Source organism: Somniosus microcephalus, chromosome 12 (genome assembly GCF_052327205.1).
Source record: "Somniosus microcephalus isolate GS21.2 chromosome 12, FLI_Smic_1.0, whole genome shotgun sequence".
Classification (NCBI taxonomy): domain Eukaryota; kingdom Metazoa; phylum Chordata; class Chondrichthyes; order Squaliformes; family Somniosidae; genus Somniosus; species Somniosus microcephalus.
This window is the reverse complement of record NC_140998.1, coordinates 188,548,676-188,575,390: the sequence shown is the minus strand read 5'-3', so window position 1 is coordinate 188,575,390 and position 26,715 is coordinate 188,548,676. Positions and strand designations below refer to the sequence as shown.

At 43.7% G+C, this 26,715-nt stretch overlaps 1 protein-coding gene and 1 pseudogene across 2 annotated transcripts in view; one reads left to right on the top strand and one right to left on the bottom strand.

Annotated features, from left to right (window-relative positions):
- LOC147109776 (large ribosomal subunit protein bL17m-like) overlaps positions 1 to 26,715 on the top strand; it is a 642,401-nt gene that overhangs the window by 488,678 nt on the left and 127,008 nt on the right. The gene's annotated exons all lie outside the window — the stretch shown is intronic.
- The window catches only part of LOC147109778 (rap guanine nucleotide exchange factor 2-like), a 149,600-nt pseudogene that overhangs the window by 85,520 nt on the left and 37,365 nt on the right, over positions 1 to 26,715 (bottom strand). Inside the window, exon 3 of the transcript XR_015080153.1 lies at positions 9,444 to 9,665. The product of XR_015080153.1 is annotated as a rap guanine nucleotide exchange factor 2-like (transcript). The remainder of the gene's footprint in view (positions 1 to 9,443; positions 9,666 to 26,715) is intronic.

The following is a 26,715-nucleotide window of genomic DNA, read 5'->3' as shown; positions in this document are numbered from 1 at the left end:
AACACTGGGGGCTAAATTGGATAGCCCCGAAAAACGTGTGCGGGGATCACGATGCGCGATTAACCCATGTCTGTTGGATGTAATGCAGACAGGATGCCATTTTCATGCTGCCTGCTCATTTACACGATTTCTGCGTGCAGCCAGCGTTAAACGCGCTGTTGATTGGCTGCATGCATCAGCGTGGGACCCAAAATCGATAATTGCTCGCACTACTTAAAGCTAACCTGCACTGCTTAAAGCTAGCCTGCACCACTTAAAGAGGAGGTGCATTGTGGCTGGAGCAGGTACTGGAAGTCATTGTGGAAGACATTCTGACCTGGGAAAGACTGAATTAACGGCTGAACATGGGAAAGAACGGGCACCCAGATTTGGCGATGCTGCTCTGGGGACCTTGGTGGAGGAGATGGAAAGGAGGAGAGATGTCCTGTATCCGCAAGGGGCAAGGAGGCGCCACAGACACACAGTGAAAAGGCAGTGGGAGCAGATAGCCGTGGAGGTCAATGCCAGGAGTCTAGCCCCGAGGACCTGGATGCAGTGCTGCAAGAAGTTTAATGACCTCACACGAGTGGTCAAGGTCAATGTTCTAGCCTCAACTTTAATCCAGCAAATGCAGTCATCACAATGTCATATAAAGACCCAACAAGAGGGGAATTTACATAGCGCCTTTCACAACCTCAGGATGTCCCAAAGCACTTTACAACAACAACAACAACAACTTGTATTTATATAGCACCTTTAACGTAGTAAAACGTCACGAGGCGTTGTACATGAGTATTTTAAACAAAAAATTTGACACTGAGCCACATAAGGATAAATTAGGGCAGGTGACCAAAAGCTTGGTCAAAGAGGTAGGTTTTATGGAGCGTACTAAAGGAAGAAAGAGAGGTAGCGAGGCGGAGAGGTTTAGGCAGGGAATTCCAGAGCTTAGGGCCCAGGCAACAGAAGGCAGGGCCAATTAAGTACTTTTGAAGTGTAGTCACTATTGTAATGCAGGAAATGTGGCACCCAATAAGCGCACAGTAAGCTCCCACAAACAACAATTAAATGAATGATCAGATTGTCTGTTTCTCAGGTGTTCAATGAGGGGTAAATATGACCGGGACACTGGGAGAACTCCCCATCTCTTTTGGAATAGTGCCGTAGGACCTTTTACGTCCACCTGAGAGAGGTTTAACATCTCATCTGAAAGATGGCACCTCCGACAGTGCAGCGGAGCTCCCTCAATACTGCAATGAAGTGTAAACCTAGACTCGGTGCACACAAAAACATTGCTGTTTCAACACAAACTAGCACTAGTAACCAGCATTAAAAGGTATTTAAAGATGGTGTTGATTAAGTATTCCTTTTATCAATTCAATCAAATCTTCAATCACCACAGCAGTAGAGAGGTAGGCTTAGCTGTATTGAGTTAGTCATTTGAATCATCACAGTTGAGAGCTATTTTTTCATAAAAGCAGAGAATGTGCTTATAAACAATTGAATATTTATGACTTAATTCGCTACAAGTGAAACAATTTTGCAGCACAACTGCAGAATACATTTACTGTACAAGCTTCTTTTTGCTCGAAGTTGCCTGCTGCACCACAGTAATTATTCTTAAAGATCTGAAATAGACCATTCCAACCTGTACTTTTATAGGCATTCTGCAGCAAATGGTATGGTTTCCTAAATATGTGAAGTAAATGCAGAAAATGATGGAAATACTTACCAGGTCAGGCAACACCTGTGGAGAGAGAAACAAAGTTAACATTTCAGGTCGATGACCTGTCGCTAGAATTGTTTCAGGTTATCGACCTGAAACGTTAACTTTGTTTCTCTCTGCAAAGATGCTGCCTGTCCTGCTAAATATTTCTAGCATTTTCTGTTTTATTTCAGATTTCCAGCATTTGCAGTATTTTGTTTTTTAGTTACTGTAAAATAAATGAACTGACCTGAAAATAATTGAATGGGATACAACAGAAAATCACTTGTCAGTAATATGGGATCTGGGCTCTCAGAAACAGAAAACCTCAAGACCAGCAAAAGCCACGCGGACATTTTTTGCTTTCACTGCCCCAGTGGTAATCTGGCAGGATGGATCACCCACCCGTTGGAGCACCCGCTTGATTTTCATTCCATTGAAAACAACAGAATGGAAATTGGACAGTGTCTGTAAAGGGTAGGTGATCCACTCCTCCATAGCTCCATTTAATCAGTTTTCCTGCTGTCCTTGCAGTTGTAATCAATGATGGATTTCTCTTCAAGATGCTTGTCCACTTTGAGCTTAAAGATCAAACCTACTTGTCCCTACAACCTCCCGTGGTAAGCTATTCCAAAAACTGACCATCTTCACAGTTAAGTAATGCTTTCTTACGTCTCACTTGAGTCTTCCCTTTTTCAGCTTATACTAATGCACTCTTGTTCTGCAATCCTGCACCAAATCAAACAGTCCTAACTGATCCTCTATATCCCTGAGTCTTATTAATTTGAATACCTTCACTATATTCATCCTCAGTTGTCTCCTCGCCAACAAGAAAAGTCCTAGTTCTGCAAATTTATACAGATGTTTTATCTCTGATTTCCTAATCAGCTCTACTCTGCGCCGTTTCAAGGTCAGTTACATCCTCCCTGTAGTAACGCTTCAGGAACTGCACACAATACTCCCACAAGTGCAAATTGATTCGCACTCTATATAGTGACAGCATAACCGCCTTTGATCGACATTCTATTCAAATATTTACACAACCTAACAATGTTCCCCGTAACATTTTTTTGGATGCACAGGATTCACAGATTCGCGCATGTCTGAACTTTAACATTGCAAAAGCCAGTCCTGGGCAGTGCGGGAACGACAGAGCTGCGCAGCCGCACAGCTTATAGGGAACGTTGCAACTTAACTTACCATTTGTTTTCTTGATACCAGCCAGATATTGGCTTGATGTTTTAAAAGATCAATCTACTATGACCCCAGATCCCTTTCCTGATCTGTTAGTATTTTCCAATCGAGTCCTGCAATTCCTCTGCTTATTTCACATCCCTTGTGACGTGAGAATAATGTGGTTATCAGGTAATCTCCCAAAATTGTTCATCTCTGTAAGCTATGGACAATATCAATAAGGTGAATTTAATAGATATTAATCAAAGGTTATTAGAAAATAAGTAAGAGGAAGATAGCCATGAGTACCTGAGTTACTAAGGAAGTCGTATTATGCTTCCCAGTAGCAGTTGTCTTTGGCTAGGATGGGTAAAAAGAACTGCGCAGCAACTCACAGTAAATGTGCAGATATGTCATGACTTGCATCCTGTTCCTGTACAGCTACAACACTGGCATCTACCTGACAAAGTGAAAAATTGCCCAAGTATGTCCTGTCCACAATAAACATGACAATTCCATCCCGGTCAATTACCACCCCATCAGTCTACCCTCAATCATCAGCAAAGTGATGTAAGGTGTCTTCAACAGTGCTATCAAGCGGACCTTACTCACCGATGCTCAGTTTGAGTTCCACCAGGACCACTCGGCTCCAGACCTCACTACAGCCTTGGTCTAAACATGGACAAAAGAGCTGAATTCTAGAGGTGCGGTGAGAGTGACTGCCCTTGACATTAAGGCAGCATTTGACCGAGTGTGGCATCAAGGAGCCCTAGTAAAATTGAAGGCAATGGGAATAAGGGGGTAATCGCTCCGCTGGCTAGAGTCATATCTAGCACAAAGGAAGATGATTGTGGTTGTTGGAGGCCAATCATCTCAGCCCAAGGACATCGCTGCAGGAGTTCCTCAGGGCATTGTCCTAGGCCCAACCATCTTCAGCTGCTTTATCAATGACCTTCCCTCCAGCATGAGCTCAGAAGTGGGTTGTTTGCTGATGATTGCATACTGTTTTCATTCGCAGCTCCTCAGATAGTGAAGCAGTCCATGCTCACATGCAGCAAGACCAAGACAACATTCAGGCTTGGGCTGATAAGTGGCAAGTAACATTCGCGCCACATAAGTGTCAGGCAATGACCATCTTCAACAAGAGAGAGTCTCACCACATCCCCATGACATTCAACGGGATTATCATCGCCGAATCCCCCACCATCAACATCCTGGGGGTCACCATTGACCAGAAACTTAACTGGACCAGCCACATAAATACCATGGCAACAAGAGCAAGTCAGATGCTAGGTATTCTGCAGCGAGTGTCTCACCTCCTGATTCCCCAAAGCCTTTCCACCATCTACAAGGCACAAGTCAGTAGTGTGATAAAATACTCTCCACTTGCCTGAATGAGCGCAACAACACTCAAGAGGCTTGGCTGCAGTGTGTACCATCTACAAGATGCTGCAGCAACTGCCCCAAGGCTTCTTCGACAGCTTCTTCCCAAACCCGCGGCCTCTTCCACCTAGAAGGACAAGGGCAGCAGGCGCATGGGAACACCACACCTGCAAGTTCCCCTCCAAGTCACACACCATCCTGACTTAAAATTATATCGTTGTTCTTTCATCGTCGCCGGAACTCCCTCCCTAACAACACTGTGGGAGTACCTTCACTGCACGGACGGCAGCGGTTCAAGAAGGCAGCTCACCACCACCTTCTCAAGGGCAATTAGGGATGGGCAATAAATGCTGGCCTTGCCAGCGACATCCACATCCCATGAATAACTTTTTTTAAAAGATGGATGACAGTCCATTAGCAGTTTCAACAGAACAGGCACCTACTACTTCATATATGACAAACTCCCCAAACATACTCCGTCAATATTGCTCAGTCATATTGCTGCTCCCCCCATACATACTAATGGAGTCAGCAGGGCAGCCAAAGTAATCAGCTGGATGGAGCAGCAACAGGATCAGTTTGGAGGTTTGGGCTTGTTAGCTACATAAGAAATGGTAGATTAAAAACAGCAGAAGCAGTAGTTGGCATGGCAGAAATAGTGATTATCAGGGTTATTCATGTGTTCATGAAATTCAATTGAGGAAAAGTGAAAACACAAAACAGTGTAAATCATTTGCTTTCTATACAGTACATTGATCACGTCGAGAGGACGAGGCATATTTGCCAGGAGTGAGACATTTACAGGTCTGGCAAGGAATGGGATTGTCAGGAAGGGATGCTATGCGTATAATTCAACACATGGTAATTCGATATGCAGATAAGCGACACTTGACTATATTTATGTTTCAAGATTTAAAAACATTCATTATCAACAGTGATTTTATTTTCAATTACTTCTAACTTACACCACTCTATGTTATTTTTAACATCCTTGATCAAACTCTAGAATTAGGGTTTTGTTTCCACAAAAAAATTCCATGAAGGATTTCTGTATTATAAAATAGCAGGTCACTAGTTACACTACAAAAGTAGAAGAAATACATGGTGATGTCACTGTGTTTCTGTAATAAGCAGAGTGTTCTTATCTAGTAGGATAACCTGTAGAATGGATTCCTGGACTAAATGCACATTAAGCAACAAATGCATCTACTTTTACGGAAAAGTGGTTCTTTCCAGAACATGACTATATTTTGTTGTGACGCGGGTGCATTTAGAGCACAGATATTGTATATGGAGATCTTGAATGTCTAGTCTGTGTGCTAACATCCCACCCAGTAAAAGGCTGTTTATTAAGGTCACATCAAACACTTCTCACCCTGGACTGCAAGCAATTCAGTTCGTTAGTACGTGAAATTAATCATTTATTTCTTCTTCAATTTAACAGGTTAGAAGCATAAAATGATGGTGAGTTATTCAAAAGCTAGCTAAACAGATTTTTGAAGCTCATTAAGGTGAGAAATTGGATTACTAGGGAATAAATAATTAGGCATTCAGCAATCTTTACAGATATAGCATGTGGTAGATGTAGAGTAAAAATTCTTCTGTTCTGCTCCAACACTGGGGAAGATTTCCTCTCTTCACTGTAAGGTTCACAAAATTCTACAGACTCCCCCAAATCAAGAAGAGAAGAGATTTTTGGACTGTTTAAAAGAATAATGGGCCAAAAGGGGCTTAAAGTCAAAACCCCAGGATTTTGGCTGTTTTAAAAAGGCATGTCCAGGCCTGTGGAAGGCTGCGACAAAGGAGTTGGGATGAGGCACTGTAAAACAAACAGTTTGAGTATTTGGCATAGGCCAGATTGTCTGGGAATGTTCTGGACCATCTCAGTCATTCATACATAAAGACAATAGGCCTACGGAAGGACAGTCCCCACCAAAATTACAGAACCATCAAGAATATGAATAATACAGTTCATGCCGCTAATCAACAAAGGGGACCCTGGCCCCAGCAGGAGAAGACAATCGAACAACAGTTTAAACCACTCAGAGAAACATCCAAAATCATTTCACACACTTAAACCGATTTCGAAGCAATCCCGAAACTAGTGTAAAATCAATTAAATGTAGATGGGACCAAGTCGAAACTCAGTAAAGAATTTAAAACTATTAAAGGTAACGAGCCCACCAAAATTAACAATGGGCCAGAGAAGATTTGGCGGCAGATAAGCAAAGCCTCAAATGGTAAAATTGAAGCCTGCTTTTAAACAGAAAACAGTTCATCCAGCATCATCGAACATTCATCCTCATCATCACAGCAGTCGGAGAATCGGAGGCTTGAGGAAAGGAGAAAGGAATCGCGGCAACCAAGGGCCCCAAGAAACCAACAATTAACAATATTACCAACAACTAGGTAATATTGGGCCACCGCGACCAACAAGAAACCAACCTGGAAGAAACCGAAGATTCGCAAGTTTGTTTCCACTCTACAAGCTATCCTGACTTACCCCTGGGTAAGATTTGTTGAAAAAGACTCTAAACCCTATACCTAACCAAAGGAAATTGGGTACTTACCCAATAGATCCAATACACACCCGGCCGCATCAGCGGACACGCGAAGACCGAAAAACCAATGCAGGTGAAGTCTTCCACCACATCTGGGGTACGGCAGGCCCCAACCGCCACACCTAAAAAGAGAACCCCGAAATCGCGAACCTCTACAACTGTCAAGAAAGTCATTTGGTGAGCATTTCCCTGGTCCTCTGGAATCCAACCTAGTTAGTGTAGTGGGATTGGGAGGGGTGAAGTATTTTGTCTATTGTCATTCTCACTCGTATATTCCGAAGTGTTCCCCCTTTTAAAGTGATAAGATTATTGTATTGTATATTTTCCTGTCTCAAATAAAAATCCAAGTTCTTTTCACCAGCTCAGTTGTCTGTTGCAATTTCATTACAACCCCCAAATAAGTCCAAAGTCTAGAACCAAGGGAGTGGGAGCGATTCAAACCGCTCAGCGAGTCAGAGGCAAAGCTGACCATACACACCACCCCTTACATCACTATTTGTGAAATTGTAAACAAGAGTGTAAAAAATGCAATTATGATTTTACAACAAATAGCAAAAAAGAAATCAGCCCCAAATATGTTGTAACCCTATTCAAGAGAACACCCTTTACTGCACCAGCGTGAGTTTTTCTATTTCAGACACGACTTATACTTCTCCATTTTAGTGAGCTTGCCCAGTTTGAATGTTTTGTGCTGCCGATTTGCAGCCACTAAGCATAGCCTGCGCAGGTTCAAACACTTAAACCCTATACAGGTAAGAGAGATCATTCTAACCCCATCAGTCTACACTGGACTCAAAAATGAAGTGAGAACACAACATTCTAACCTGCGGCAACATCACGATTCAGTAAAACCAAAGTTTACATGTTACTCTAAATCTATATCTCTGATGTACTTACCAGTAAATATTTATACATTTTTTGTCTCAAGGCTATTAATCTCTTTTTTTGCCAATTGAATAATAATTTACTGGTCGGCAAGGTCAAAAGAAGTAGAATAATTACATTAATAATTCAAGTAGCCGTTTGGGTTCATGTGGTGCCTCACTTTTACCATTAGTGTTTAAATTCTAACAATTCTCAGGGATTTTTTTCCCCTACGGATAAGAGTTAATCATATTATCATTCAGTTATAATAGCCCATTTCTTATTATAAGAGAGTATTAAAAAATTGCAATATTAATCCAATGCCGAATTTGCTGTAGGGGAAGTCATGTTTGACAAATGTGCTCGAATTCTTTGAGGATGTAACATACAGGGTGGATAAAGGGGAACCAGTGGATGTAGTGTATTTGGACTTCCAAAAGGCATTTGACAAGGTTCCACACAAAAGATTACTGATCAAGATAAGAAATCACAGGATTGGGGGTAATATACTGGCATGGGTGGAAGATTGGCTATCTAACAGAAAACAAAGAGTTGGGATAAATGGTTCATTCTCGGGCTGGCAATCAGTAACTAGTGGTGTTCCACAGGGGTCAGTGCTGGGACCCCAACTCTTTACAATCTATATTAACGATTTGGAGGAAGGGACCGAGTGCAACATATCCAAGTTTGCCGACGATACAAAGATGGGAGGGAAAGCAGTGAGTGAGGAGGACATAAAAAACCTGCAAAAGGACATAGACAGGCTAAGTGAGTGGGCAGAGATTTGGCAGATGCAATATAATGTTGGAAAGTGTGAGGTTATGCACTTTGGCAGAAAAAATCAAAGAGCAAGTTATTATCTAAATGGAGAGAAACTGCAAAGTGCTACAGTACAAAGGGATCTGGGGGTCCTGGTGCATGAAACACAAAAAGTTAGTATGCAGGTGCAGCAGGTGATCAGGAAGGCCAATGGAATCTTGGCTTTTATTGCGAGGGGGATGGAGTATAAAAACAGGGAAGTCTTGCTGCAGTTATACAGGGTACTGGCGAGGCCACACCTGGAACACTGCGTGCAGTTTTGGTTTCCATATTTAAGAAAAGATATACTTGCTCTCGAGGCGGTTCAGAGAAGGTTCACTCGGTTGATTCCGGAGATGAGGGGGTTGACGTATGAGGAAAGGTTGAGTAGGTTGGGACTCTACTCATTGGAGTTCAGAAGAATGAGAGGCGATCTTATCGAAACATATAAGATTGTGAGGGGGCTTGATCGGGTGGATGCGGTGAGGATGTTTCCACTGATGGGTGAGACTAGAACTAGGGGGCATAATCTAAGAATAAGGGGCTGCCCTTTCAAAACTGAGATGAGGAGAAACTTCTTCACTCAGAGGGTAGTAAATCTATGGAATTTGCTACCCCAGAGAGCTGCGGAAGCTGCAACATTAAATAAATTTTAAATGGAGATAGACAGTTTCCTAGCAGATAAGGGAATTAGGGGTTACGGGGAGAGGGCAGGGAAGTGGACGTGAGTCTAGATTCGGATCAGCCATGATCCTATTGAATGGCGGAGCAGGCCCGAGGGGCCGTATGGCCTACTCCTGCTCCTACTTCTTATGTTCAAATTCACAAACATTGATTTGAAATAACTTTCTATGTACCACATAGAATAAATTTAGTGAGAACGAGGTTTCTTCCCCCTCATAACATAAGAGAATGCATATGGAACATCTGTCCAACTGATACAACAAGCAGTAATCTCATTTTGGAGTTAAACTAACACTCACCTGGTGTGGTGTTAAAATCAAGAATGCAATTATGAGACTGCAGCAGGTTAGAATTACTGGACGATGAGGTGCTGCTTGCAGGCAGTGCAGGTGCTATATTTCTAGACTGCTTCAGCCCTACTATGCGGTCATCCTGGGACTGACCAATACCAATATCACTGTAAGAAGCAATAGAAACACAAGTAAATAATGGATCAATGTTGCAAATCTTAAACCACAAATCTAATGTAAAAAAAACATATCACATAGTATTTACAGCACAGAAACAGGCCATTTGGCACAACAGGTCCAAGCCGGTGTTTATGCTCCACACGAGCTTCCTCTCACCTTACTTCATCTCACCCTATCAACATATCCTTCTATTCCTTTCTTCCTCATGTACTTATCTAGCTTCCCCTTAAATTCATCAATGTTATTCGCTCAACTACTCCATGTGGTAGCAAGTTCCACATTCTAATCACCTCTGAATAACAAAGTTTAGATGTGGTGTGGAGATGCCGGAGTTGGACTGGGGTGGACAAATGTAAGAAGTCACACAACACCAGGTTATAGTCCAACAGCTTTATTTGAAATCACAAGCTTTCGGAGCGCTGCTCCTTCGTCAGGTGAAGTAGAGAAATGCATAAAGACACAGCTTATATAGTCAGAGAATAATGTCAGATGTTTACAGAAAGATTACCTGTAAACATCTGACATTATTCTCTGACTATATAAGCTGTGTCTTTATGCATTTCTCCACTTCACCTGACGAAGGAGCAGCGCTCCGAAAGCTTGTGATTTCAAATAAAGCTGTTGGACTATAACCTGGTGTTGTGTGACTTCTTACAAAAGTTTAGATGATTACAGGTACAACACCGGTAATCCGGCACCCTCGGGACCAGGCCGGTGCCGGACCACTGAAAATTCCGAACCACTGAAGGTGTTGAAAGTCACCACAAACACCGCCACCACCTGCTCCTCCTCTTCCTACTGCTGCCCTTCCTGTGCCGCCGCCGACCCCGCCGCCCACGGGCTGCTCGGGCTTGGGCTCCATCGCTCCGCCGAGCCGTCGGTGATGCTGCGCAGTCCAGGCGCTGATCCTGACCCGGCGGCGGTCCCGGGACCCGAGCCGGACCCATCCCAGGGAGGTAATGTGACAGCAGGACCTTCCTTGTGCCGGACCACTGAAGGTGCCGGACCGTTAGGTGCCGGATTACCGGTGTTGTACCTGTATCTTATATTTCTGGCCCCTAGTTTTGGACTCCCCCACAAGTGGAAACGTCTTCTCTACATCTACCCAATCAAACCCATCAGGTCACCTCTCAGCCTTCTCTAGAGAAAAGAGTCCCAAGACGGTTCAGTCTTTGCTGATAGTTATAACCTCTCAGTTCTTGTATCATCCTTGGAAATCATTATTGAACCTTCCTCAGTGCCTCTATACCCTTTTGGTAAATGGAGACCAGAACTGAGCACAGTACTCTAATTGTGATCTGACCAAGGTTCTACATAAGTTTAACATAGAATTCAAAAGTAGGAAAGTTATTCCTCTAGAAATGAACCAGAGGTTTGTTTAAATTTTTTATGGCAGGTATATCTGATTCTACTTCTTTTAAACTGTCAGCAACTTTTAATTCATACTTGCAAAGTCATTAGTAGCAGCACATTCATTCGTTTTTCCTGCATTGATACATCCACAATCTCTAATCTAAAGCACATATGGCAACTTTGTTTAAGTCCCAGTGTCTATCTCTCCCTTTGTGTCTACAGTTAAGTTGTATTGTTTTAATTCCTAGATTTATGCAGTTTTCCCAGAAAAATGTGACAACTGGCTTCTGTGTTCCTAGACTAGCAAGATGAAAAACAATCAGCCAGACTTTCCACTGTCAAGACCTCTTCAGTGACCCTTGCTGAAATGGGCAGATGTGTGGACACCGGATAAGAACAATGATGTTCCGGCTAATAAACCACCTGTCACACTCTTTAGGCTGACACAAGAAGAATAGCCAATGTGAGGACCGATGACACTTTCAAAGAAGGAAGGGAGATGGAGGAGAAAATTGAGAAAATAAAGAAAGCAAAATATACAGGCAAACCCTGAAGTTCTACTGCATTCATTTAAAAATATTTTTCATTCATTTTGAACTTGGAAGAAATACGAGAGTTAGAAACATTTTCCAAAGCAAATCAATGTAGAACTTCAAAGGAAACACAATGATTGGTCCTGAAATTCCGTTCCCTACAGGTATGTACGCAATGTGTACTCACCCGTAGGGCCAACGGAAGTGCCAGTTTTACGCATGCACTGCTCATGCGCTGGAAACTGGAACTTCCGTTCAAAGGAGAAAGGTCTTCACAGGTCAAACGCCTGCACCGGATAGGCAGCGCGTACGGCTGCAACTTCCGTTTTTTTCAGCAGTGCTTCAGTCCAGGTAAGTCTGAAACAGCTGCGCTTGGAATAGCAGGCGCAAGGCCTGCTTTTTACAAGGTAAGAGGTGAAGAAAGTAAAAGTAAAAAAATGTTTCCAGAGATTTATCATTTTAAAATACTTTAAAGAAAGGTAAGTTTATTTTTAGCCCTGTTAAAATCTTCCCTAGATGCGGGTGAAGTGCCTGAGGATTGGAAAGTGGCAAATGTGACACCATTGTTCAAGAAAGGGTGTAAGGACAATCCTAGTAACTACAGGCCAGTCAGTTTAATATCAGTGGTGAGTAAAGTTTTAGAAACAATAATCAAGGAAAAGATAATGGGCACTTGGATAGGTTTCAGCTAATTAAGGAGAGCCAACATGGATATGTAAAAGGCAGATCATGTTTGACTAATCAAATTACATTTTTTGATGAAGTAACAGGTAGGATTGATGAAGGGGATGAAATGGATGTTGTCCACATGGATTTTAGGAAGGCATTTGACAAGGGCCTAGAAATTGGGTTTTGGCTTAGCCAGGGCTTTAGCGCCGGAAGTTAGTGCCGGCGCTAAGTCCCCTGCGCGCGCCAAAAATTCAGTGGCGCCGCGCCCAAACGGCTGCCGGCGCTACTGAAGGGTCTTTGCGGCGGTACATCGGCGCTAACTGCCGTTTCGCGCCGCAATTCCGGCGCTGCGGCACCCGATGCGGTGCGGCAGGCTGGGGACGTGCAGGGCTCCTCCTCCCGTTAAGGAGGAGCTGCCTGCACCCGGCCGCGGCCCGCGCAAATCAGCTTAAAAATGAGCCCGGCACCTCGGACAAGTGCCGGGCTTGCATCTGTTCCGGGGGGGGGGGGGGGGGGAGAAGTCCGGGGAGGGAGCTGCGGGCAGGCGGCCGGCGGGAAAGTGGCCGGCCGCCGCGGGGCCTTTAATGCGCCGGCGCAAACTGGAGTAAGGCACCTCTGCCAGAACGTTGCTTGCGGCTGCCACGGGCGAGGCGGCCGCAACTCAATTTCGGAGTTCGGGCGGGTTACCACGGCAACCGGGATGCTGCGCACACCGATGACGTCATCGGTGCCGGCGCAGCGCTACCGGTGCAACGCCGATTTAGGGCCCCAGGGAATTTTAAAACTGGCCATTAACTCTGGCGCTAGTCCCTCTAGCGCCTCAAAAGCGGCGCTAAGGCTAGTGAATTTCTAGGCCAAGGTATCACATAGAAGGCTGGTTAACAAAATTGAGGCTCATTGAATAGGTGGGTCAGTAGCAGCTTGAATAAGGAATTGGCTTAAGGACAGAAAACAGCAAGTTGTGGTAAATGGCTGTTTTCCAGACAGGAGGATGGTAGACAGTGGTGTTCCCAAAGGGTCAGTGCTGCGGCCACTGCTTTTTTTGATATATATAAATGACATGGATATTGGAATACAGAGTAGAATTTCTAAATTTGCCGATGACACCAAACTTGGGGGTGTGGCAAACAGTGAGGATGATACCAATCGACTGCAACAGGACATAGAAAGGCTAGCAGAATGGGCAGACAAGTGGCAGATGGAATTTAATACAGAGAAGTGTGAGGTGATGCATTTTGGCAGGAGGAAAAGGGAGAGGCTATATACACTTAATGGCACAGTTTTAAAGAGTGTGCAGGGACAGAGGGACCTGCGAGTTAATGTGCACAGGACCCTGAAGGTGGCGGGACATATTGAGAGAGTGGTTAGCAAAGCATATGGGCTTCATAAATTGAGGTAATGAGTACAAAAGTAGAGAAGTTATGCTGAACCTTTATAAAGCGCTGGTTAGGCCACAACTGGAGTGTTGCATCCAGTTCTGGTCATCACCCTTTAGGAAGGATGTGAAGGCCCTTGAGAGGGTGAAGAGGAGATTTACCAGAATGGTTCCGGGCATGGGGGATCTTAGCTACAAGGACAGGTTGGAGAAGCTGGATTTGTTTTCATTAGAGATTGAGGGATGATTTGATAGAGGTGTACAAGATTATGATGGGTTTGGATAGGCTAGACGGGGAAAGGCTGTTCCCACTAGTTGATGTTACAAGGACTAGGGGACACAGATTTAAGGTTTTGGGCAAGAGATACAGGAGGGACGTGAGGGAAAAAGTTTTTACGTAGCGAGTGGTGAGGATCTGGAACTCACTGCCGACGGAAGTAGTGGAAGCGGAGACACTCAGGCCTAGAAATTCAGTGGGCTGCGCCACCAGTTTGCGCCCAAAGAGGGCACTCAGTGGCTTTAGCGCCACTGGCCACACCTCCCGCGATATTTAGCGGGGCGCTAATGGCGGCGTTAGCCTGTAGCGCTGCGCCGCCACCGATGACGTCATCGGTGTGCGCAGCACCCTGCTCCCGCCCCGATGACCATATTTGGTCGCGCCCGCCTCTTTAACGCCGGTCGCAAATCGCGACCGGTTCACAGGGCCTACCTGTGGTGGTAGTGGCGCTAGTTAAGGTGGAGGTGCGGGGCGGCCGCTTTTTCGGCGGCCGCCTGCCAGCACCTCCGTCCCCGGCCTCCTAAACCCCCCCCCGCGGCATTGCCGGCTGTTTCCCGAGAGCCCAGCACTTCTCCTTGGTGCCAGGCTCATTTGCCGGCACTCGCGATCGGGGATCGCGCTGTTGCAGGCACCTCCCCCTTAACAGTGGGAGGAAGGCCTGCAGTACCGCAGCGTGCCGTGCTGCAGCGTGTGCCGCTGCGGCCCTTAGCGCGCCGATATTCAGGGTGAGCACCCCAAGCGGGGCACAGGGAGCCTCGAGTAGCGGCCCGCTTCCGTTTGGGGCACAGAAACTGAATATCGGGATGGCGCAAGTGGCTCCGCTCGCAGCGGTAATTCTGGCGCCCAGGCGAGCTTGGCGCCCCAAACGGCGCCCAACTGAATTTTTAGCCCTCAATGTTTTCAGGGGAGACTGGATAGGCACTTGAGGGAAATAAACTTGCAGGGCTATGGGGATAGAGCGGGGGAATGGGACTGACTGGATTGCTCTACAGAGAGCCGGCACGGACTCGATGTGCCGTTATGACTCTGTGACATGAGATAACAACCTCACATGGAGCTACTTCACCTCAGGCCACCATATATTTAAGAAAGGAGTGAAGCTCAATGTTAAAGCTCAATGGCAACTAACATTAGCTGTAAGCTTTATTGTGGTGTCGCTTTCAGAAGCAAAGCACCCTCGCCATATAGTGACCATCATATGCTTATATAGTGTATCTGAGAACACTGCTTTGTGGTGATGTGTACTATGCAAGAGAAAAAATAAATAAATACTGGACCAAGACTTTAAAAGATAAATTTAAAATTGAAATGAAGGTCACATACACATTGTATAAATGTAATACTGCATATTTGTTCTTGTGACAAAGACCTGTACAATTCATTATGAGTTGTGTTCTCCTTCATTCATAAAGAATTGTGTTCAGTAGCAACTTGTGCATAGTGCTTCCATAAATAATCTGCTTTTTGTTCACCCTGGAATTAAGGATGAGTAAATGGTACTTAAGAAAAAGGATCTATGATCGATTGTATTTTGAGGGAATTTTATGTGAACATCTCCATAGCATAATAACCTAATAATTGCTAGGTGAGCTCAGCTTTTCTCAGTGCTGAAATCTCTTAATTAGTGTGATTATTATATAAGCAGCCAAATTATTCACAAGATTAGCTTCATAAGCTTAAAGGACAATGTTTTGTCCTCTTGTCTCTGTATGTAGGGACTTGCCTTTGCTTTCAACCTGTTAGCATAAATTTTCAAAAATTCCCATTGAAAATGCTTGGACTATTCTAGTAGTGATATCACTGTTCTCAAATGACACAGAGGCCAATACAGTTTTACAAGGGTGTCACCTTTACAAAATAATGACACCTGATTAAATTAATATGTTGAGTGTAAATGTTAAATTTTAAGTGTGAATTATATGAAAATTTGTGAGCAGTTTAGTGATGATACTATGAACATTTGTTATATTTAACACCTCTGCTTATAGGTGTAGGAAATGCAATTTAATTATTTCTATTATGAAATTTTAAACTGCATCATTATTATTTGTATATATCTTAGTTTTGTTTTGTATTAGCATGGCACCAAAGTACTTTAGTATGGTACCAAATGCTGCAGCCTTACCCATTTGAAAATTTTCATTTTCTCTCCTTCATGGTATATTGTGCCACCCACCATGAAAATATAAATGGATCACTGTTAGCGGATTTTCCCGTCGTAACTGTCGTAATAAAGGGTTGTTAGTCCAGCGACAATAGCTCTGCTCAGCTTTTAGCCCGAGTAGTTTTATAATCAACAAGCTTTATTTGCATTGACTAATAAGAGTATTAGGTTTTATATAACTGTTCTACAATATTATATTAAATGGACAAGGTGACATGCAAATAATATAAACTGGTTCCCAGGCCTGGAGTAATCACGTTTGGCTCTCTAGGCTGCCTGCATTGCTGTGGCTTCCGACTGACCCTGAGAGTGCTCCAAACCCCAAGAGAACAACAGATTTTGGTTCCTAAGGCCTCAAGCGACCAGCTCCAGCCCTCCAGGCTCCTGACCACCCCGATAATGCTCTGCTCGTGGAGGGTGGGAGGAGCAGGTCGGAGGGAGAAAGGTTCTATTCTTATACTATCGGACACCTTGGGCTGTGCCTACGTACAACATAATATGTAGGTGCACGTTTGCAGAGGCCGCATATTTAGGTGTTTACCCCGCTTCTAATCTTTTCGGCCTCCAATTCTGTTCCACAAGTTTTGTTTATTGTACTTTTAAGTATGTAGGCCAATCTTTATCCTTTACTGTGGTATATGGTGTCTTGGTCATTTCTTGACCTGGGTGTTTATTATTCTGTCTACTTTCCAAACGGTCTTTGGTCATAAATTAGCTAGAGAGCTAGAAATGCTAACCAAAGCTTGCTGGGATACTTCGACCATTTTAAGATATTCTAACAATCACCAAATTCATCTTCATGGGCCCTACCAATTGCTGTATGAGTCTAGCTGGGAATGGGTGATAAGGTTGTGAATCATACAAATTAATTTATTTTTCTTTCCTCTCATTAGATATCTTTGCACTTCTGCCAACCTAGAAAACCAGCAAAAGCTGGCCATCAGTTTCAAAAAAAATTATGTTGTCTCAGAAAAGCTGACAATTCAAGAACAGCCCCTGATTATAGGGAATCAAGTCTGAAAACAAGTAATTGTACTGAAATTGCAATGGGACACTTGCTTTTTGTAACTTAAGCTGCAGATGAAAAGTTTCATCACTTCTAGTGCACAGAAAAAATATAATTCCATGGAAATGTATTTTGCAACAGTGGTGAAACTGGACATTGCGGAAAGCATTTGCAAGTGCTGAAGGTGTAAGATTTATTTTCTGCAGGGAATCTGGGGGCGTGCCACCTCTGGAAAAATTTGATTTTTCACACTTTTTTTGATGCACTATCAAAAATGTTGGAGTACACTTTGCGCTAAAAATAACTTATCCTGTAAGGGTTAAGGATATTTTAAATATGAAATTAAAACAGCAGTTACAAGTGATGTATAACCATCAAAAATTATGCATTGAGTGGAGGACTTAAAAGCTGGCTGACAGAAACACTACATATGAGACAGGGTTATTTAGTAATCTCAAAGTAAAGGATCCTCTGGGGAAGAGTAATCATAATATCATAGAATTTCACATTGAGTTTGAGAGTGAAATACTTCAGTCCGAAACGAGAGTCTTAAACTTAAATAAAGCCAGTTACATAGGTATGAGGGGCGAGGTGGCTAAGATAGATTGGAAAATTAGATCAAAAGGTATGAAGGTAGATAAGCAGTGGAAAACATTTAAACATCAACATTCTCAATGAAAATACATTCCATTGAGAAGTAAAAACTCCACGGGAAAAGTACTTCATCCGTGGCTAACTGAAGAAGTTAAGGATAGTATTAGATTATAAGAAGAGGCTTATAATATTGCGAAGAATAGTGGTAAGCCTGAGGATTGGGAGAGCTTTAGAAACCAACAAAGGATGACCAAAAAATTGATAAAAAGGGAGAAAATAGATTATGAGAGTAAACTAGCAAGAAATATAAAAGCAGATTGTAACAGCTTCTACAAGTATGTAAAAAGGAAGAGAGTATCAAAAGTCCCTCAGACACTGAGACTGATGAAATTATAATGGAGAATAAAGAAATGGCAGAGAATTTAAACAAATATTTTGTATCTGTCTTCCGAGTAGAAGACACAAAAAGCATACCAAAAATAGTGGGGAACCAAGGGGCTAATGGGAATGAGGAACTTAAACTAATTAATATCTGTTGGGGAAAAGTACTTGAGAAACTAATGGGACTAAAAGCCGACAAATCCCCTGGACCAGATGGCCTACATCCTAGGGTTCTAAAGAGGTAGCTGCAGATATAGTGGATGCATTGGTTGTGATCTTCCAAAATTCCCTTGATTCTAGAACAGTCCCAGCAGATTGGAAGGTAGCAAATACAACCCTGCTATTCAAGAAAGGAGGGAGAGAGAAAACAGGGAACTACAGGCCAGTTAGCCTGACATCAGTCGTCAGGAAAATGCTGGAATCCATTATTAAGGAAGTAGTAACAAGGCATTTAGAAAATCATAATATGATTAGGCAGAGTCAACACGGATTTATGAAAGGGAAATTGTGTTTAACAAATTTTTTTGAGAATGTAACTAACAAGGTAGATCAAGGGGAATCAGTGGTTGTAGTACATTTGGATTTCCAAAAGGCACTTGATAAGGTGCCACATAAAAGGTTGCTAAAAGGATAAATCTTCATTTAGAAAGACACGGATTAATCAAGGATAGTCAGCACGGATTTGTTAAGGGAAGGTCGTGTCTGACAAATTTGATTGAATTTTTTGAGGCGGTAACAAGGAGGGTAGATGAGGGTAGTGCATTTGATGTAGTGTATATGGACTTTAGCAAGGCTTTTGATAAGGTTCCACATGGCAGACTGGTCACGAAGTTAAAAGCCCATGGGATCCAGGGCAAAGTGTCAAGTTGGATTCAAAACTGGCTCAGAGTCAGGAAGCAGAGGGTAATGGCTGATGGGTGTTTTAGTGACTATAAGGCTGTTTCCAGTGGGGTTCCACAGGGCTCAGTACTAGATCCCTTGCTTTTTGTGGTATATGTCAATGATCTAGACTTGAATATAGGGGGTATGATTAATAAGTTTGCAGATGATACTAAAATCGGCTGTGTGGTTGATACTGAAGAAGGAAGCTGTAGACTGCAGGAAGATATCAACAAATTGGCCATTGGGTGTTTTATCTGGTTTTTCGCCTCTCCCGGGAGATCACATGGGTTCGGGTGGATGGAGAGTGATAGAAGATTTGAGGTTAGGATCAGATCAGCCATGATCTTATTGAATGGTGGAGCAGGCTCGAGGGGCCGATTGGCTTACTCCTGCTCCTATTTCTTATGTTCTTATACCATTTGCCTTCTTAACCGCCTGCTGCACCTGCATGTGTCACCTTCAGCGACTGGTGCAGAAGGATACCCAGGTCTCATTGCACTTCCCCTTTTCCCAATCTATTGTCGTTCAGATAATAATCTGGATTGGACTTGGGCCCTGTGCCACAAGTAGCATTCACACTCTGCATATGTTGTCTAGAGCTGTTGTTTAGAGCTGTAAATTGGACTGGGCTTGTTTGCGGATTACCTTCTTCCCTGTAAGTAGAAATGCTTAACAGCATTGTAGATAATTCAAGTGAGAACCTGAAATACTCATGAGCTGCTGTTCTAACTTCAGGTACTTGTGTCTAAAACATCCAGGCATAATTTTGTTTTAAGCTTAACCAATTTGGCTATGACTAACCAGAGAAGCTTGAACTAGAGCTACCCTCTTAGGCAGTCTGCTTATGTATAATTTGTACCAGAAGTCCTTGAATAAAGTGTATGCACCTTTGAATATATCGACCACATGAATCCAAAACATTTCAACACAGTCTCAGAAGGTAAAGTCATAGACATTTTGCATGCCAGATTTTTTTAACATTATATAAAAACATGGAAAACCACTGGATATTCAGCAATAGGTTGTATAAATGGGGCCTCCTTCTGATATCATAGTATTCCGATACAAACTGTCAGGAGTTGCTGCCGCTGAAGCAGCCTAGGCAGAAATAATAATTTTAACAGCCCACATCGGAAGAGGGAGTTGAAAGCTTGAAAAGGCTTGACACAGCAGAATCGCCATTAGGTCATAGGTCAACTAAGTTCCTCATTAGCTCAGTTGGTAAAAATGCTGAGTCACTAAGTCAGACCAACAGGAAGGTCCAGATTCAATTTCTGGTTTGTGGTGAGTTAGGGGATTTCAGCCAGGGCATCATAAGGGACGATACAATTGGCCTCAGTGCCTTTAGGCTGGAGAAGTGAAAAATATTAGCCTCGATCCCCAGTCCTGGTCATTATCCAGAGTCTCTTGCTAAAAAGTGCATGGTTGTGAATGTGGAGTGAAGACAGGGTAAAGCTTCATTATGATGTCCCTATAGTTGAATAATCTGTTGACATTTACTATCTAGGGTCACATCAGGAATGGCTACTTGGACAAGATACTAGAGCACAGTTGGTGTTCATGGAACTATACTCCAACATAAGTGAGTGGCTTCAGAAGAGGACAGAAGGAAAAAATAAGGAAATGATTTCTTAAAGAAGGGCTCTCACTATCTGGATCCACAACTGGGGAAGAGAGTTAAAGGAAATGCTACTAGAGTCAAGAATATAAATGTACTGCAAAATAGTTGCCTGCGTCTGCCTTGACTACTCAGAAGGTACATTCCCCTTCTTCCTCACCTGCTTCCTCATCATGTTTCAAGATAGAATAAGCACTGGTAGCTCAGGATAATAAACACTAAACCCCAGGTGAATTGACTTGGTTCTTCAGCATCAGATATCAGTGACCATCTAATGACTTTAAACACTGATGTCAGTGCTCGTCTGTATCATGCATGGTGCAGAGGTTGAGACAATAGCTGCCAACAGAATCTGCCATTTGCTTGAAGAGCTCAGTAATAATAACTGAAGCCACTGGCTCCAGAAATTCCTTCTCAAGTTTCCCAGTAAAGGGGTCCTAAGCGTATTGAAACTTGCAAAACAAAAACAGCAGAATTAAGAAAAAGCCTGAAAAATCTACATGATGGAAATCAAACTTTCCATTGGTATCAGTAGGATTTCAGTGAAGCACTAGAGTTGGTATCATAGAATCATAGAAAGTTACAGCACGGAAAGAGGCCATTTCAGCCCATCATGTCCGTGCCGGCCAACAAAGAGCTATCCAGCCTAAGCCCACTTCCCAGCTCTTGGTCCATAGCCCTGCAGGTTACAGCATCCCAAGTGCACATCCAAGTACTTTTTAAATGTGGTTAGAGTTTCTGCCTCTACCACCCTTTCAGGCAGTGAGTTCCAGACCCCCACAACCCTCTGGGTGAAGAAATTTCCCCTCAAATCCCCTCTAAACCTTCCACCAATTACTTTAAATCTGTGCCCCCTGGTTTTGACCCCTCTGCTAAGGGGTATATGAAACGTGCATGTACTCTGATCTCTTATTGCCAATAGTACAATTAAGATTTTGCCCTTCGGTTGCCCTTAGGTTGCATCTGGAGAAAATATTTTCAATTGCACAACACTAAGATAAAGTACTGTGGTTATAGGTCTGTCACTAGCGGTAGTAGTGAACAGGAGCAATTTTAGGTGATTAAGTGCATTGCACAATGAGCATATCTCACAATGTTAAACTGTATTGCCTTAAGTACCACTTCCCCTGTATTGGTAACCATGTGCTAAATAAGCCTAGTGACAACAACTCTTTCTGTTACAACAGTTGAAGCAGCTGTTGGCAACAGAAGAAGGATGTAGCCAGTTGAGGACCGATACACAGCCAAGTGGAAAAGATCATCAGGCACATAGCACATTGGGGAAGAAATTCGGATCGGGGGCTTGCCGCGCGTGCAAGCCCCCGATCTGCACTTACCTGACGCGCCTGCCGTTCACCTCCAGGGACACCTGGAATTCCTTTTTGAAAGAGAAGAATCCCGGGCAGCGTCTGACGTCACGCCGCCCAGGAGTGCAGCCAGCGCGAAGCCTGGAGCACGCAGTGCAAGTGAGACACGCCCCTTGAGGTCTCAGTTTAATAGGACACGCCCCCAATGTTTCTCACAAGCTGCAAAGCATTTTTACATGCAGAGCAGCATTTCAAATAGGTTTTTGGTATTTTTATGAAGCTTTTGGTAACTTTTATAAACTTTTAAAAACGTTTACATTATTTTGAAGAATCTGAAGTAGTTTTAAACAGAATTAAAGCAATTTAAAGACTTTTAAAAGCTCTGAAAGAATTTTTTTCATTCCATTTATTTATTTAGCAACGTCGTTGTCATACGTGTCTTCACACTGTTCCCTTTGGGGAACTGTATGAAGTGGTGGAAGGATTTATGGCCATGATTAACGCTCCTTCCGTGACCATAACCATCTTTGTACCAGCCATTAGGGTGGTTAGTCCTATGGCGGGAGGGTTTTACGGGCTCCCACAAGCTATACGAGGAGGGGGGGCCACCCACACCCACGGACGCAAATATCCCACTGGATGTTAACCCAGGATTTAGAGCCGGAGCTCCGACTCCACTTGCCGGGTCTGTCTGGAGCGGGGTTCGAAACCCTACCCCGTCTGGCCCAGCGGCGGGGATCCTACCGCTATGCCAAAGGCCCACTCCGATTAGCAACGTGAAATGGCTGGAATGAGCACAATTCACAGCATTAAAAGAACTCACAATTGAACTGATGATGACCTCAGCAATCGCCTCAACGAGGTGGAGGCGCGGCGCAGCGCCTGCTCATCATTGGTAATGAGAAGTCCAAGGCGCCACAGAAAGGACAGATGATAGCTTGGTCTTTCAAGTGGCAGCATAAGGCTCCAGTCACGGGGAGGGAAAAGGCGCAGGAAACGTATGGGTGTCACCTTTTGCGCGGAGTGGGCCTTTTGCGTAGCGGTAAGCATCCCCGCCGCTGGGCCAGAAGTAGGGTTCCGAACCCCGCTCCAGACAGTCCCGGCAAGTGGAGTCGGAGCTCCAACTATAAATTCTGGGTGGACATCCAGCGGGATACTTGCGGGTGTGGGTGGCCCCCCCCCCCCTCAGATGGGTTATGGGAGCCCATAAAACCCTCACGCCATAGGACTAACCACCCTAATGGCTGGTATGAAGATGGTTATGGTCATGGAAGGAGCGTTAACGTGGCCAGAAATCCTTCCACCACTTCATACAGTTCCCGAAAGGGAACAGTGTGAGGATACGTACGACGATGACCTCTTGCGCAATGCACCTCCTTGGACCCTCAGTCGCAGATGCGAGGGGGCAAATCGTGCAATTGTTAAATTTTTCATTTTGACATGTAAAATGTTGGCCCAGTAATTCCGTTCCAAACGCGTGAGTACGGTCGGGGTACTCACGCGTCTGGCCAGAGGAAATGCCGGTTTTCAGCATGCACAGCGCATGCGGGGAAAACCGGCATTTCCTGTCCTCTGAACGAAGGGGTTCAGAGGCAGAACGCGTGCGACTGCACAGGCAGCGCGTGCGCAGTAAAATTCGCCGGTTTCATTCATGCTTTCAGTGAGGTTAAGTCCTTACAACTTACACATGAAAAAAGCATGAGTACAGTTGCTCCAGAGGCTGCGGAGGAAGATATATTTTATCGTGGAGCTTTTGAAAGGCAATATTTTTGTTTGGGAAAGGGAGGAAAGTTTTTTTAAGAAATGCTGAGGTAAGTTTTAAAGTTTATTTTTGTTTTTTAAAACGGGTTTTCAGTACTGTAGGTAGAAGGAGCAATTGTGGCTATGTGAATTGAATTTGCTGTGTTTATTAAATGTGAAAATGACTCCAACATTTTTAAGAAAGAAACTTTTCATCAGTAATATATTCTTTTAAGTAATTATGTATGTATGTCTGTATATATTCCTTTACGTATATGTATGTATGTATATATTCCTTTACTTATGTGTATGAATGTATGTATTTAATTATGACTTTCAGAGAAAGTAACTTATTGGAAAATCATAATTAAATACATACATTCATACACATAAGTAAAGGAATATATACATGCATACATATACGTAAAGGAATATATACGGACATACATACATAATTACTTAAAAGAATATATTACTGATGAAAAGTTTCTTTCTTAAAAATGTTGGAAATGTTACATTACTCATTTTAGAACAGTCATTTTCACATTTAATAAACACAGCAAATTCAATTCACACAGCCACAATTGCTCCTTCTACCTACAGTACTGAAAACCCGTTTAAAAAAAAAAATTAAACTTTAAAACTTACCTCAGTATTTCTTAAAATAACTTTCCTCCCTTTCCCAAACAAAAATATTGCCTTTCAGAAGCTCCACGATAAAATATATCTTCCTCCGCAGCCTCTGGAGCAACTTTACACATGCTTTTTTCATGTGTAAGTTGTAAGGACTTAACCTCACTGAATCCATGAATGAAATCGACGAAGTTCACTGCGCACGCGCTGCCTGTGCAGTTCCACGCGTTGTGCCTCTGAACCCCTTCGTTCAGAGGACAGGAAATGCCGGTTTTCCCCGCATGCGCTGTGCATGCTGAAAACCGGCATTTCCTCCGGCCAGGCGCGTGAGTACCCCGACCGTACTCACGCGTTTGGAACGGAATTACTGGGCCATTGTATTTTAAGGGTAATATCTGGAGATGACCTTTGTTGTGAAAATAACAGTTCTCCTAGTTCAGTGCTGTCCAATATGTTATCCACTAGCCACATGTGGTTAATTGGGAATCCAGCTAACTGCATTTTTGATTAGTAAATAAAAAATAAATAGACACTGTGGTGCATGTAACCTGTTCCACCTTAAGAGAACTTAAGCCTGTTCCACTTAAGAGATGTACTACTTTCTCTGGCTGCTGTATACGTAATACCGGTGGTGACCACACCGGTATATAAGCACTGTGTAGTAATAATGTATTCAGTATAGTCCCTACCTCCAACCAGTAAAGACCTGTTGAATTTACTCTTGTAGTCTATGTAGTAATTATCACTATAACACACAGACTTAACTGTGGCGACGAGTCCGATTCTTACCCTGCGGCAGTTATTTCCACGGCGGCTTCGTCCACAGACAGGACGTCGAAGAGAGGTTTCCACCCTCATCACCCTACTGGAAGACACGTCGAGCGGCAGGCATCGAGAAACCGGAGTGCAGAAGACATCCTGACCTCGAAGCCTCCATCAGCGACTGTCAGCTTCTTCTTTCTACCTCGGTGGTGGGTAAGCCGGGCAGCGACGCGACAGAAAGTCAACCGCGTTGGCTGTACAGACGGGGCTGGGAAGACGGAGGAATAAGGGCGGTGAGATCGATCGCGACCGGCGATAAGGGCCGGGCCGCTTTTGAGCGAGAGGCGCAGCGCGGGGACATCGATCGCGACCGGAGATAAGGGTCGCATTCGGGCTAAAAGGCGCAGCGTCTGGGGAAACTGAAGGCGAGAGCCGCGGTGAAGCGGAGACAGCGTCGGGGGACGGTTGAAGACCGCCAAGTGCGGGAAAACAGCCATTTTGTGGGCGGAGGACGACGACAAGAGCGGGAAGCCGCCATCTTGGATAACATAAAAATACAATAAATTGCAACGATGCCTAAACATGGGAACATTAATACCTTTGATAGTGACATCGAAGATTGGGCCATGTATGTAGAACGCATACAAAATTATTGTAAGGCAAATAAAATTCCTGATGCAGATAAAGCACTAACATTATTAAATTTAATGGGTGCGAAGACATACGGGCAATTGAAACACCTTGTATCACCAGATGAACCGGCGGATAAGACGTTCAAGGAGATTGTTACTGTCCTGAAAAATCATCTAAACCCCACGCCGCTGATGCTAGCGGAACGATTTAAATTTTACGACAGAAGGCAGCTGCAGAATGAAAGCAATGCTGAATATTTGATGGAATTACGTAAGCTAGCAAAATATTGTCAGTTTGGAACGGGACTAACAGAGGCACTACGAGATAAATTTGTGTGTGGTTTATTTAAACAGGATACACAAAAGCGACTGCTCGAGGAGAATGAGCTGACGCTTGAGAAGGCGGTCACTATGGCAGCAGCACACGAAGCCGCAGCGAGAGGCACGGCAGTAATGCAGCTATGGTCACCGGAACTCGGTACAAACAAATTGGGTTTGAGTTCTGTCAAATGTTATCGTTGTGGAAAGACAACGCACGATCAGAACCAGTGTTGGTTTAAAAACCAAGAATGCAGAACGTGTGGCAGGCTTGGCCACATAGCTAAAGTATGCCGGTCAGGAAAGAAGACCAGCAACAAAAAGTCACCGCAAGGAAAATACGCAAAGGTACACAAGGTGACAAAGAACAGTTTGACCGAACAGAAGTCAGATTCAGACGCTAGCAGTAATGAACTGGATAGCTTAAGAGTACACAACGTTGGTAAGGATGCAGATCTCCAGACAATTTGGGTCACTCTTCAGATAGCAGGAGTCCAAGTAAAAATGGAATTGGACACTGGATCGGCATTGACGGTCATGAATAAGAAAGATTACAGAAGGTTATTCCAACATATTCCCCTACAGGATACGGAGATTATATTGAAAACATACACGGGGCAAAGAGTGTATCCCATCGGAAAAATAGAGGTAGAAGTGGTCCACAAGGGCGAAGAAAGCCAAGTAATGGACTTATATGTGCTACCTGAAGGAGGTCCACCACTACTAGGACGGGAGTGGATTAGGAAAATGAAAATGGACTGGCACTCCTTGAAGGCACTAACAGTAGATTCCGGGGAAACAGATGTCAAACCTAAACGATTGTCCAGAATATTGGATGATGCTAAAGAGGTGTTCCA